The sequence below is a fragment of the Emys orbicularis genome, chromosome 4 (genome assembly GCF_028017835.1).
Source record: "Emys orbicularis isolate rEmyOrb1 chromosome 4, rEmyOrb1.hap1, whole genome shotgun sequence".
In the NCBI taxonomy this organism is placed as follows: Eukaryota; Metazoa; Chordata; order Testudines; family Emydidae; genus Emys; species Emys orbicularis.
Genome location: NC_088686.1, coordinates 95,762,728 through 95,775,143, shown reverse-complemented (window position 1 = coordinate 95,775,143; position 12,416 = coordinate 95,762,728). Strand labels below are relative to the sequence as shown.

The window sequence follows — 12,416 nt, the reverse complement described above, 5'->3', positions numbered from 1 at the left end:
AAACTATAAATGTTCCCTACCTGCCCTCAACCTGAGAGATCACATCTTGAGAAATTTCTGCAAGATGTCAAAAAGCAAATCCCCATTCAATTGGACTGTATTTTCTCAATAAATTGTACAATAGCCTTGTTAGAGGAACACTTTTAAAAGAACAAGCTTAAAGTATATATAGAAATAAAAGCTTTTTCAAATGAACACCTGGTAGATCGGACTAAGCTTATAAAAAATAAACAAACTGCACCCATACAATATGACATAAAAGATAATGAGGAGACTAGCCAGGAATATGAGAACATTCACTTTGAGCACCATCTTTATATTTTTCTTATTTGCTTCTGAAAAGTTAATGCCCCAAAAGGAAAGTACAGCATCAATGTGATAAAGACTAAGACAAAAAACAGGTTTTAAATTAAGATTTGTCTATAGACAAATGAGCAGTAAGATTTTTCAAACCACATGCTCCAGTCCAGGTCTGCTTTTGTCTACCTCCTCTTATGCTACAGAGAAAGCAGTTTAAGACATGCTAAAGCTGATAAATTACCAACAAAAAAACCGTTCAAATTGCATTATCTTCCTGTGGGAAAAAATATGGAGGGCATCGCTAACAAGTTATGCTAGCTGCAGAAATAGCAAGAAAAAGCTTGAAAATACAGCTATGCAAGCTGAAGTCCTGTAATATATAATGGAATACTAAACTGTTAAAAACTGTTTTGACTATTGTTACCAGGTATATATGGCCTACTCATCTTCTCTCTAAAACTGCTCAAAATTCTTTCCTACAATATTTCACAACTTGTTTTCTTGAACTTTGGTCTCGTGCAACCGGCTCATTTCAGCCACTGAACACACACTTCCTATTTTCTTTTCTTTCCAGTTCACCTTGTACTACTTCTTGCCCAAAAGTTCACATACTGGAATAAAACGTGGTCTGTAATCCTTCCTACTTTAGAATATCTTTCATGCTTCATAAATGTAGAAATGGTGTTCCCCCCACTCGTCCCGCAAGTAACATAAAGCCTTTAGGTGTTAGTGAAGGCTCCCTTAACTAATTGCATCTTCCTAGTTTTCAATACAAACGTTTTTTAGAAGTAAAAACTTATATTTGTTTTGGAAACAAGTGCATTTGCTTCCACATAAAAATAGTTTTAAAAATACTGTAGCACCAAGTGCAATCTACAGCTGTTTCCACATTTTTAAAATAGCAGTAGAGTTAATATTTAGAACAGTCAGAAATTAGTAGCCTGACCTTCTGCAGACCACATTACCCATCTAAATGACCATCATAATCCAAGTTGAAGAAATAGTACATATCAGAACTCATTCTTCAATAAATTAACTTTAGGGCAATAATCTTAAATTCTCTTGTAACTGTGCAGCAGTCACAACAAGAGCTCCTCAGTGAATTCATCTTAGGAGGGTTTGCAAAGCTACAGATGACTAGAAACTATTTCTTACACTGAGATATGTGTGCAATTTCATTAATCCCAACATGAAGTACATCATTGAAGAAGATTAATAGTCATTGCCATGTTTCATTTTTGCTCATTAGACTATTCTACCTACCTTTACTGTAGTATAAACACACATCAGGAAAAATAGGGTTGATAAACACACGCACGCGCACACACACACACACACCCCATAACTTGTAGACTGTTTGACAAAACAGTGCAGATTAAAATGTAGACTTCTAAATTTATACAATTTAACTTTATTTTGTGTTTGGTAGTATTTTTCATCCAAACTGCATACCCTCCATGCCTGATGGAGCGTGTACACACACACACACACACACACACTCACACTAGTTACAGTTATTAATCAATATATTAGCTGGAAGTTAAATAGTACCAGATTTCTGAAATTGAAGTTTTTCACCTGCATTTAACATTACTTCTGAAGTTCAGAAAAAATATGCCCAGCCAAGTGTAATCACATCATTGTCCCTGGCAAAAAGACTCATTAACTGAGAACTCTACAAGTGAGGGCAAATTTGTAAAAAAAATTTAAACTTCAAAAGTCTGTCAGAATAAATAAGAACATCTTATAATTTATCAGTACAGTGGTAGCATGAAAAAAGAAAATTGTATTTTGATTTTTATTCTCTACACTAACATATTAAGGCCCCAAACCCACAAGCTCATACATGCAGGTGGACCCCTATGAACATGAGCTTGCAGAATCAGGTCCTAAGTTCACAATACATCTAGGGTGGGATTTTCAGAACCACTCAGTGTTGGCCTAACTGGTAAAATTCCTATAGACTTTAATGAGAGCAGTATAAAGTCCACACACTAATCACACCTCTAAGTCATCACATGTTGTTCCTTTAAAGCAGTCTAGTAAAAGAAAACAAACACACTTGTCTAAAAATTTTCTCTAATACTGTTATAACCATGATTTCTCACCCTCAATTTATTTACTTTGTATATTTGATATCACTTTGTTTTCCCTGTTTGTGTGTGGGGGTCTCTCACAAAAGAAAGATGACAGAAGACGACATCCAAATATAAGAAACCACAGAAGTTGGCAGAGGGGCTCAAGGCAGATGTAGCTCCTTAAACCACTTTAATTTTTTTTAAACTAACCAGATTTCAAGGTGATGGAGTCTGTCTAATTCTAAAATGTTTGCAAATACACAGAATCATATTAATACCACAAAAACACCAGTCATAACTTCTACTCAAATAAATCTATGAAGAAATAATTTACCAACATAACACCATGCCATTGATGGAAAGCAAAATAGCATTACAATTGAAGTCTCTAACATTTAGCGTAGTAAACAAGCATAACTAGTCTAGCAAATTCTTCTACATGATTAGATAAATCTGGTTTACCATATACTCATTGGCATGTTTAATATATGCTGAGATAATGCAGTCATCAATATCATATCAATTTTCTACATTTAAGTCACCTACAAAAAATTTACACATTGCTGTACTCTTTATTTGCAACCTCATCGTGCCACTTCATAATACAGTCCTGACCTATTTTTCAGCTGTTTAATTACTCTGTTTGCTGGCTGACAGGCTTGTTAAAGTTAAGACAGTTTTTAGTTACAGTGTGTATTTCAAACATAGTTCCTCCTGTAACAATATTAATTTGCCAAAGGTTTCTATAAACCAAACCTCTGGAGACTAGCCAATATTTTTATTTTGCTCTCAAATCAGCTGCTCTGTTTGAACAGACACTTTGTGCAACTGGTGTAATGGGATTTGAAAGTAATAGAGAAAATACAAAACTATATTTAACTCTAAGTCTTGTTACTAGTGACCTGCAGCTTTAACATCTGTTACCCCCACACTAACAACGTACTTGGCTGCATTTAAAGCTAGCGATCAAAGCAAAAACACATTTTAAAAATGTTATTTAAAAAACATTTAAGATCTGTTAAGTAAATTCAGAAGTCTTAGCTATTGTATTAAATCATAACGTTCTAAGAATAACCTGCTGACCATAGGATGGAAGCGGTATACATTAGTTTCTGGCTTTCTCATTTTAAAAATTAGATATTTAGCATCTAATATCAACAGAACCTCTACAAAAATCATTTTAAAATACTACCTATAGCATTTCTAGCTCATTTAGGGCTTGATATAAAAGGAGTTATCAATATTTATCTTACAAAGTTAACTAATGAGTATGCAGTAGCTGATTTTATATGGTACAAGGGTGATAAGGCACTCAGCACCTAAAACCAAAATGGTGCTGGGATACAGAAATGACTTGGGGGGGGGAAGAGTTATAAAAAGTAACTGTGGAGTCTGCTCAAAGTTTTATTTAAACAAGAAACTGGTTGTTGTTTTTTAATAGTAAAATTATAAATACAAGAAGACATTAGCCTACCAGTACTTTAAAAGCTAATGATTGGCAAATATTCCCCTTTAAAAATAAGTGCCTTTGTGATAGGTCAACATAAAATAAAAAGCACCTGAAACCCTGAGAAGAGTTAGTTTTGGCCACTCTCTAATCAAATGTTTAAAGTACAAAGCAGCAGCATATCCTAGCTAATTTTTGCCAAGTTCCAATTTCGACTGATTTAAAACAGCCAAGGTATACATATTTGAAAACAAAACTGTTAAAGAGCCAACACAACAACAAATAAGCATTTTCGAAACGAGCTCTTCATAATAAACAGAATAAATATACCGTCACCTGGGAACAACAGCAGCATTTCACAGAGTTTGAGAACACCATACAAGGACTAAACTAACACTTATTACTAAATCATGGTGGGGGGAGAAGAAGGGGGAAGAAACCGCAGCAACGTAAGTTCCAAAGGAGCTCCACTGAATTGTCATCAGTCCCACATACCATTTTAAGCTATTCTTTTCCCCCTCTGAAATGGAAATAGACATACTCCTTCCCAAACTACATTTGCAAATTACCTCTGTGTTCCAAAGGGAAGCAATAATCGCTGTAACAAGAGAAGCTCGACAGCCACGCCTTCCTGCTGGCCTGACAAGTTGCAAACGGAGGGTATCACATTTCTTCGATCACAACAACAATCACACACAGCTCCTCAGGTTAGTTTTACACACGTCAGACAAACCCATCCAAAGGGAAATTGCAGAGTGCACTGGAGAATGGGGCAAAGACAGGGAAAAGAATAAAAGAAGGGGAAGCTTTTGGGCGTTAGAGGAAAGAGATGATAAAAGTGGAACAACGGGAAAACAGAAGGGACACTTGGTGTGGGACCAGGCTGCTTGTTTACCACTAGATTTTTCGCGGGAGCGTCACCTCCTCCCTGGGCAAACTTCAGTGCCCGGGGAGCTGGAAGGGGAACTGCGCAGTGCGTGTGCGAGGTGGGGCAACTCCTGCCCCCCGCCCCACGGGCTGAGAAAAAAGCTGGGGGGCTCAGCCCATGGTTCAAAGTTTGTTAGCGCCAGCGTCGTCGCCCCCCCTCCCCACACCCTGACTTGCCTCGGCAGGAGGCGCCTTCGGGAGCTGCAGGCTCCGAGCTGCTACCACTCCCCAGAGACGGGGCAAGAAGCACCCGAGTCCTCTCCCGCCCGGACTCTCAGCTGCCAGAGCCCCACGCCCAGCGGGGCATTTTGCGGGGGGGCTCGGCCCCAGCCAGAGAACAGGAGCCGGGTCCCCCCTTCGGCAGGCAGGGCCGCCCCCTTACCTTCACAGGTCGGGCAGCGCCAGTGTCCGAGCTGCCGCCGCCCTGGGCATGTCCGGGAGAGTCACGGAGAGGCGCCTCCCAGGCCGGGCTTAGCTCTTTGCGGCGGCTGCTCCTGCGGCTGCCGCCGGCGCCTCGGACGCTGCCATCTTGTCCTGGCGGCTGAGAGGAAGGAGCCCCAGCTCAGCCTGCTCAGTTCCCCAGGCCTCCGCCTCATCTTCCCGGGGAGGGACCCGGCCCTCCCCCGGCCTCCTCCTCCCGCTGCCGCTCCTCTCTCCGCCGGCGGCCTAGGCGCTGGGGCCCATGGTGCACGCGGAGGGGCCCGCGGGACTCGCTGCACCTCAGTCCCGCTTGGACGATGGCTGGGCTCGGTTCCCAGCTATGGGGCCCTCCCTAGCGGAGACTGGGCGAGCTCTAGGCCTCCGCCGCAGCGGCAGCGCCACCGCCCGGGCCCTGCCTGCCGCGCTGCCGCCGCCGCCGCAATCGGAGCTGCTGCCCAGAGCCCCGGCCCTGACCCCCGCTCAGCCCCGCCGAGGGATCAGCCTCCACGCCTGCTGTCCCGGTTCCCTTCCGCGCCAACCCCTCTGCCAGGCTCCTCGCTGGAGCCCAGGGAAGAGGCCCTTACTCCCGCCCCTAGGAGATGGTTGAATCTTTCCCTTTTTCCCTCTTCGGGAGCCCCGAAAGACCCTTGCTCCCTCTGCAGCCGCGGGTGAGCCCCTTGCCTGCAGGGGAAGTGCAAAGTCAAACTCCCTGGTTCAGCCAGGGCCCTCCCCCGGCGCAGTAACGCCTAAAGCTTCTAATCTAGCGCATTTTCTAGCTGGAGCCATTAAACCCCTTCACAAAGGGGAGTAAACAGCATTGGCTCCATTTTACAGCTGAGGAAACTGAGGCACGGGAAAGTGCAATGACTTTCCTGAACTTGTGTGTCGGGTCAGTGGTGGAGCCAGGATTAGCACACAAGTCTCCTGGTTCCAGTCCAGTGCTCTTTGAAGTAGGTCACACAGGACAGGCCGAAATGCGGGTGTGATATATCTACTGTTCATGCCCAGACTGCTGTGGGGTGGAGGAGGACAGATTTGTGCTCACTCTTTAGGGAGCCCCTGACAAATCTGGGTACCTTCCCCTTTACCACAGTCCTAACTGTGGCACCTTTCCCATTCCCACTCCTCTGGCTCACAGAAATAGAGCTGGGGGGAAGTTTTTTGTTGTAACTTCATTTACATCAAAATGATACATTTGGTCAAAGCAGGAAGCATCAGTAGAATTACTTAATGTCTGGTCCATATACACAGACCGTAGCAGGACACCTAACAGGAATGGCCATGCAGATGGTGGTAAGGACAAGGGATGGATTCTCGCAACTTACAAGCTCAGACAAGAAGAAGATGCAATGCAGGGAGTTCCTGATTTGTTTAAACCAGCACTGCTGCTTTATAAGCTTCAAGTGTTCATGTTCTGTCAGAGACTTCCCATAGAAAGCAGCTCTCAGCAGCCAGGAGGGTACACTGCCAATCACCAACTGCCTTGGAACCTTCTGGCTGCACTATTCCATCCCTTCCTGGTTAAATAGATCCTTGATGGCCAGAGAAAGATAAGTTACTTACATTGTAGCATCTAAAGTTCTCTGAGATGAGCGGTCGCTGTCTATATTCCACTGGTGGACGTGGACGTGCATGTGCTCTAGGCACCTGAGACTGGAAGATTCTTACTTAGCAGTGTCTATTAATCTGCACCTACACCCTTCTCATGTTGCGAACCAAGAGTATAAGGGGCAGCATGGACAGACCGCTTCTCCAATTCCTTCACCACCACGGACCAAGGCAGATGGGAAGGAGGACAGGTAGCGGAATACAGATAGGGATCACACACCTCAAATTACTTTAGTTACTATAAGGTAAGGAACTTCTTTTTCTTCTTTTAGTGCAGTACCTATGTTCATTCCACTATGGGTGACTGACAAGCACAAAGGATGTCCACTGTGGAGGCTTGTACTATAGCATAGTGTATAGCATAGTGTCTCGGGAAGGTCTAAATGGAATGCCATGTAGCCACTTGGCTTATATCAAGGAGTGATGCTTCTTGAAGCAATGCTACTGAAGGTGCTTGTGGTCTGGTAAAATGGGTTCTCACCCCCTGTGCAGGAGGAAGATGTGTCAACTGATATCAGAGCAGGATATAATCTGAAATCCACTTAGAAAGTCTCTGACAGGAGATTGCTTGACCTCTCATTCATTCCACTAGGGAAACAAATAGTCCATGTGACTGCCGGATAGATTTTGTTGTTTGCTGGTAAAAGGCTGATGCACAGCAAGGAATGGAGTCTCTTATCCTCAACACTGGTATGAAACTTGGGGGGGGGGTAGTTGTCTTATCTGATTTACGTGAAATTATTTTAGGAGTTAGTTTTTGATGAATAACAGGGCCCCTGCTTCCTGAGCAGTCCCCCATGGCCAGAGTTCCCTATGCAGCTACCTCCTTCTGTTCGCTCTCTTTTTCTTCAGGGCCCCTTAGGGTATGTCTATACTGCAATTAAAAATCCACAGCTGGCCTGTGCCAGCTGACTCAGACTCAGGCTATGGGGCTGTTTAACTGCAGCATAGACATTCAGGCTCAGGCTAGAGCCTGGACTGTGGGACCCTGTGAGGAGGAGGGTCCCAGAGCTTGGGATCCAGCCCAAATCCACATGACTACACTGCAATTAAACAGCCTCACAAGCCCAAGTCAGCTGGTATGCCCCAACTGCCGGTGTTTAATTGCACTGTAGACATACCTTTAGAGACTCTCCACAGTCTCTTTTAGAAGTCCTGTCGCCCTTTAATTGGGGCTGGTTTAGTGCCCGCAAACCATTTCAAACAGTCCCACCAATTAAGTCCATCACTGCAATCCAAAGATTCATACTGATTTCTAGAGGTTCTGCCATCCATACTGAGCTCTTCTACCAGCCTACTCTTCACAGGGTCATGTTTCATAGCTGTGTTTCCCTGGAGTTTAGCCTTCTAGCCTCTAACTTCCTTCTCTTACCAGTGTATCCCCTGTTCTGAGCGAAAAGGCAGTCTATATACTGCCTTCCTCCAGAGAGCTCCTCCTGGTCGGCTGGAAGACAGGGGAGGCCCTGCCCCATCCTATGCTACATGGCTCCTGATCCTGAGCCTTTAAAGGAACAATGCCTTAGTGTTTTTCCCCATCCAACCACTTCCTCTCTTCCACTATCAGGGCATTTCCTGGGACCTTGTGCATTCAAACTCCCTGGAACAGGGTCTTCTGACCCTTCCACTCTTAACAGTATACCCTGTTACAGGGTCCAATTGCTATGAGACCTTCTCCTTATGGAATACTGTATACAATGGGTCACCCATCAGCGGTCCAAGTTTTTCTATGCTTCTGGCAGAAGTGATGGCCACTAGAACTGGCGATTGTCATCAATAAATGAGACAAACACATTCCTAATGGTTCAAACAGTGGTCTAGTTAATGTTAAGAATACCAAGATAAGATCCCAGGTTGGAGTTGGTTTGGTTATTGGTGGAAAGGTTCTAATTACACCTTTGAGAAAACATACCATCATCATGTGGGTGAAGATAGTGTGGTTGTTAATGGAAGGGTGTCAGACACTGATTGCTGCCATCTGAACTTGCAGCAAGCTAAGGGAAAGGCCAGCAGACTTGAGGGTGAGGAGATAATCCAAGATAGCAGAAATCCCCACTTTCTCTGGGACATGTGATGATGCTGAGCCCAAATGGAGAATCTCTTCCACTTTGCTATATAGCATTTTCTGGTGGATTCTTTCCTGCTATGGTGAGGATGACTTGTCTTCGGAACATCTCTGTTCTAGGTTTGATTTCCATCCGAATACCAGCTGTGAAATGGAGAGTGTGGGGGATGTTGGACCTTGCCATGTCCTGGGTCAAGGACTCTGGAAAGAATTGAATGCTGATGGATGGACAGATTGACAGGTGAAAAAGGCTGGAAAATGGGAGTCACAAGAATGATTATTGCTGTATCCTGTTGGATCTTCTATAGAACTTGAGGAAAGGGTGGAATGAGTGGAAAGGCATCCATGAGATTAGCAGGGCAGTGCCCCATAAGCCCTGACCCAGAGTCCCTCTGGAGCAGTACATTTTGCATTTCCTGATCGCTTGGGATGCAAAGAGATCCTAATACAGGGCTCTCCACTAAATTGTGTATCATGGTCAGTCAAGAAATGTCCAATGAGGCTGTCTGCTGAGAACTGTGTTTTCCGAGAAGTGAACTGCTGATAGGGTAGTCTCATGTTGAATGCCCCAGGTTCACAGACTGGCTGCTTCTATGTAGAGGGGAGTGGATCTTGCCCCTTCCTGCTGCTTGATGTAGAACACTGTAGTTCTGTTAACCAGCATCACTAGAATATGATGGGATCATATAACTGGTAAAAAAAGCTTTGCAGGCTTCCTGGACAGCTCTCACTTCTAGTAGGTTTATATACATTCTAGCCTCCTGAGAAGTCCATATGCTTTGTGCTGTATCCAGGTGGGCACCCTAAAAAGTAGGAATTCATCTGTGCTCAGCATTCTCTTTAGTGTGGGAGGGAGGAAGGGGACCCCCGCCACACACACACACACACACACACACACATATCATTGTTCACCTACCACTTTAGAGAATCCTTCAGTCTGGGGGGGATCATTACTACTGTGTCCTTGCTGTGTTTTCTTGGCACACAATCTGTTTGAAGCCAAGTTTATAGACAACAGAGATGAAACCTTGCAAAAGATGTCACATGGGTGCATGACACTATGTGACCCAAGAGGATAAGGCAGAAACAAACTGATGTCTGTGGACTCTTCTTGGTTGATTAAATTGTTCATTGACTGGAATCTGTCTAAGGGAAGATAAGCTTTTGCCCTAACAGAGTCCAGAGTTGCTCCGATGAATTCTATAGTTTGTGTTGCAGACAAGATAGACTTTTCTAAATTCATACAGTTCCCCAGTGATGCCAGAAGACTCAGAGATTAAGTTGATGTCAGAACTTTCGACCAGAACTTGCCTATCAAGGATCAATTGTCTATATAAGGAAAGACTATCGAGCTGTTGTAACGGACACATGCTGCTTCTACTGAGAATACTTTTGTAAACATTTGGGACTGCTTGTGATATTTCCACCTCAATGCTGATATATATACCCAAGGAACAGGAGGGTTGCTGTTGAGTCTTTTATGCTGTGTCTCCACTACTAGCTACAGGTTTCAGGTTCAGGCAGGTACATAGTCAGCTAAGCCATGTCTCCGCTACCCATGCTACCATCCCCACAGTACTCGTGCTAGTTCGATGTCAGGCACATGGAATGCATGCGTAAGACACTGTGGAATATACATAGGGACCAGCACTAGAAGAACCTACTGATCCCACTGTTAAAGTAATATCACCAAACATTCACAGGAGAGAGCAAAGCAATATTTTTCCCACATGACAATAGCAGCACTTTCTCTTGCTCTCACAGTTCCTGACACAATCACAGGAATGCACGCAGGAGGGCATTTTACCCCTCATACCACAATTACCTTGAAAATATCAATGGCTGGCTGCAGGACTAGCCACCTGCTGCAAATTGGATTCGTGACTCTGGTGGTAACACTCAGCCCACACAGGGTGAAGAGGCAGTAAGAAGGAGCTACTGTTCCTCCAAATAACAGCCAACCCCAAGGTAAAATCTTGGATTAGAGCAAGTAACTGAGTTTTACATACTTAGTTCCCTTTTTTCATTTAATGTAACCTGCAATCTATACACGTAGCCAGTCTATGCAAACATGCGTATCCTTTTACTCTTGTCTTCTCCCCACAACACACTCCATTTTATTTGCAACACCCTCATGCATATTTATTTCTCAGAAAGGTACACCTGTTGTTGAAAATGAAGAACTTGTAAGCTGTAAATAAAAAACACAAGAATGCAAAGCCAAGCTCTCACATATTAACTACATAGGTTTTTGAATCTGCCCTTAAATACTGACACATTTTTACTAATTTACTTACTTTTTAAGCACCTGATTTATTAAAACTTTTTGACCGACTCAGTGTGAATGTGCTGAAGCTTGATTGAAGCTGAATTGGCTGAGTGCAGATCTTCTAAAAATTTACAGTATTCTGAGTTCAGCTATCCTGAGTTCAGTGATTTTTTTTCTTTTTAACCTCAGTTTTCCACCATTTTGATGCCACACACACTGTAACATGACCTCCTACATAAACAGATTTGGAGTCAAAATCTGGATTTTAAATACTAGAAGAGAAGGAAGGAACTCAGGATTATAAAGCTCTGGGCTTACCTTTGAATTTTGGATCAGTCATTTTGGCTAAGTAATGGAAAGTTTCCAAAGCTTCTCTGCATTGTTTTTCAATGTTGTCCTTATGTTGTTCCAGATTTTTGTTAACTAGATTATGCCAGATTTCCACTCAAACTACAACAGTATAATCATGAGTAAATAATCTGTCAAGTCCCTCTGAAACCTCCTTCAATTGTTTTTTTTTTTTAAACATAATGCCTCTCTGTAGAGTCCTTTATTGTGTAAAGTATGTGCTGTGTTATGACTAAAGGCCGCCTTGTGTACAGTGCAAATTTCATCATACTTGGGACAGCTGAACATAAATTGAAGACACAGTCCTCCTGAGAGTTCTCTTGAGTGTTATTGGGAAACTGAAGCATCAAGCTCAGTGCTCTTCTCAAGGCTTATCTGTTTGGGCCGTCCCTAAGAGAAGTAGGTTGAGAGACTTGGAGTGATTGTTACAGGGGATTATTTATGGTGGGATTTTAATGAATTGTTATAGTGGCTTACTGTGTGATTACATGGGCTAAAGTATTTTGTGTCTAGGATATGTGTCCTCTTGTGCTTTCAGAATTGTTACAGGTATTTAGAGTTATGGTAGATGCCTTAATATATTTAAAGAAATTCCCATGAACAAGACTGTGAGATTTTCAGAAGTGCTTAGCGCTGGCCTAACTCTGCCTTAAAGTATGGAAAGTCTGACTTAAAGTATGGAAAGTTAATTTGCAATGGTGTGCACTTTGAATTAAGTTTTATAAAGGCCTAATTCCTACTGAAATTTAACTTCAAAGGGAGCTGAGTTGGGCCAACGGTAATAACTTTTGAAAATCCCTCCCAAACAAATAAATAGAAAAGCAGGACATTTTAAAGTAAGGTTGCACTTCCAAAGTAAACCACAATCATTCTCAGATAACTACAACCTTAAGTCTGCACCACAGAGACAACTAAAATCAGTCATGCTCAAAACTTACAGAAATAGCATTCCATTAC

The 12,416-nt window shown here is 43.0% G+C and overlaps 1 protein-coding gene across 1 annotated transcript in view; it reads right to left on the bottom strand.

The window, feature by feature from the left end:
- Positions 1-5,209, bottom strand: part of HIPK3 (homeodomain interacting protein kinase 3) — a 144,524-nt gene extending 139,315 nt beyond the window's left edge. The window contains exon 1 of the mRNA XM_065402374.1: positions 5,135-5,209. The gene's annotated coding sequence lies outside the window, so the exon portion shown is untranslated. The remainder of the gene's footprint in view (positions 1-5,134) is intronic.
- Positions 5,210-12,416: the final 7,207 nt, after the last annotated feature.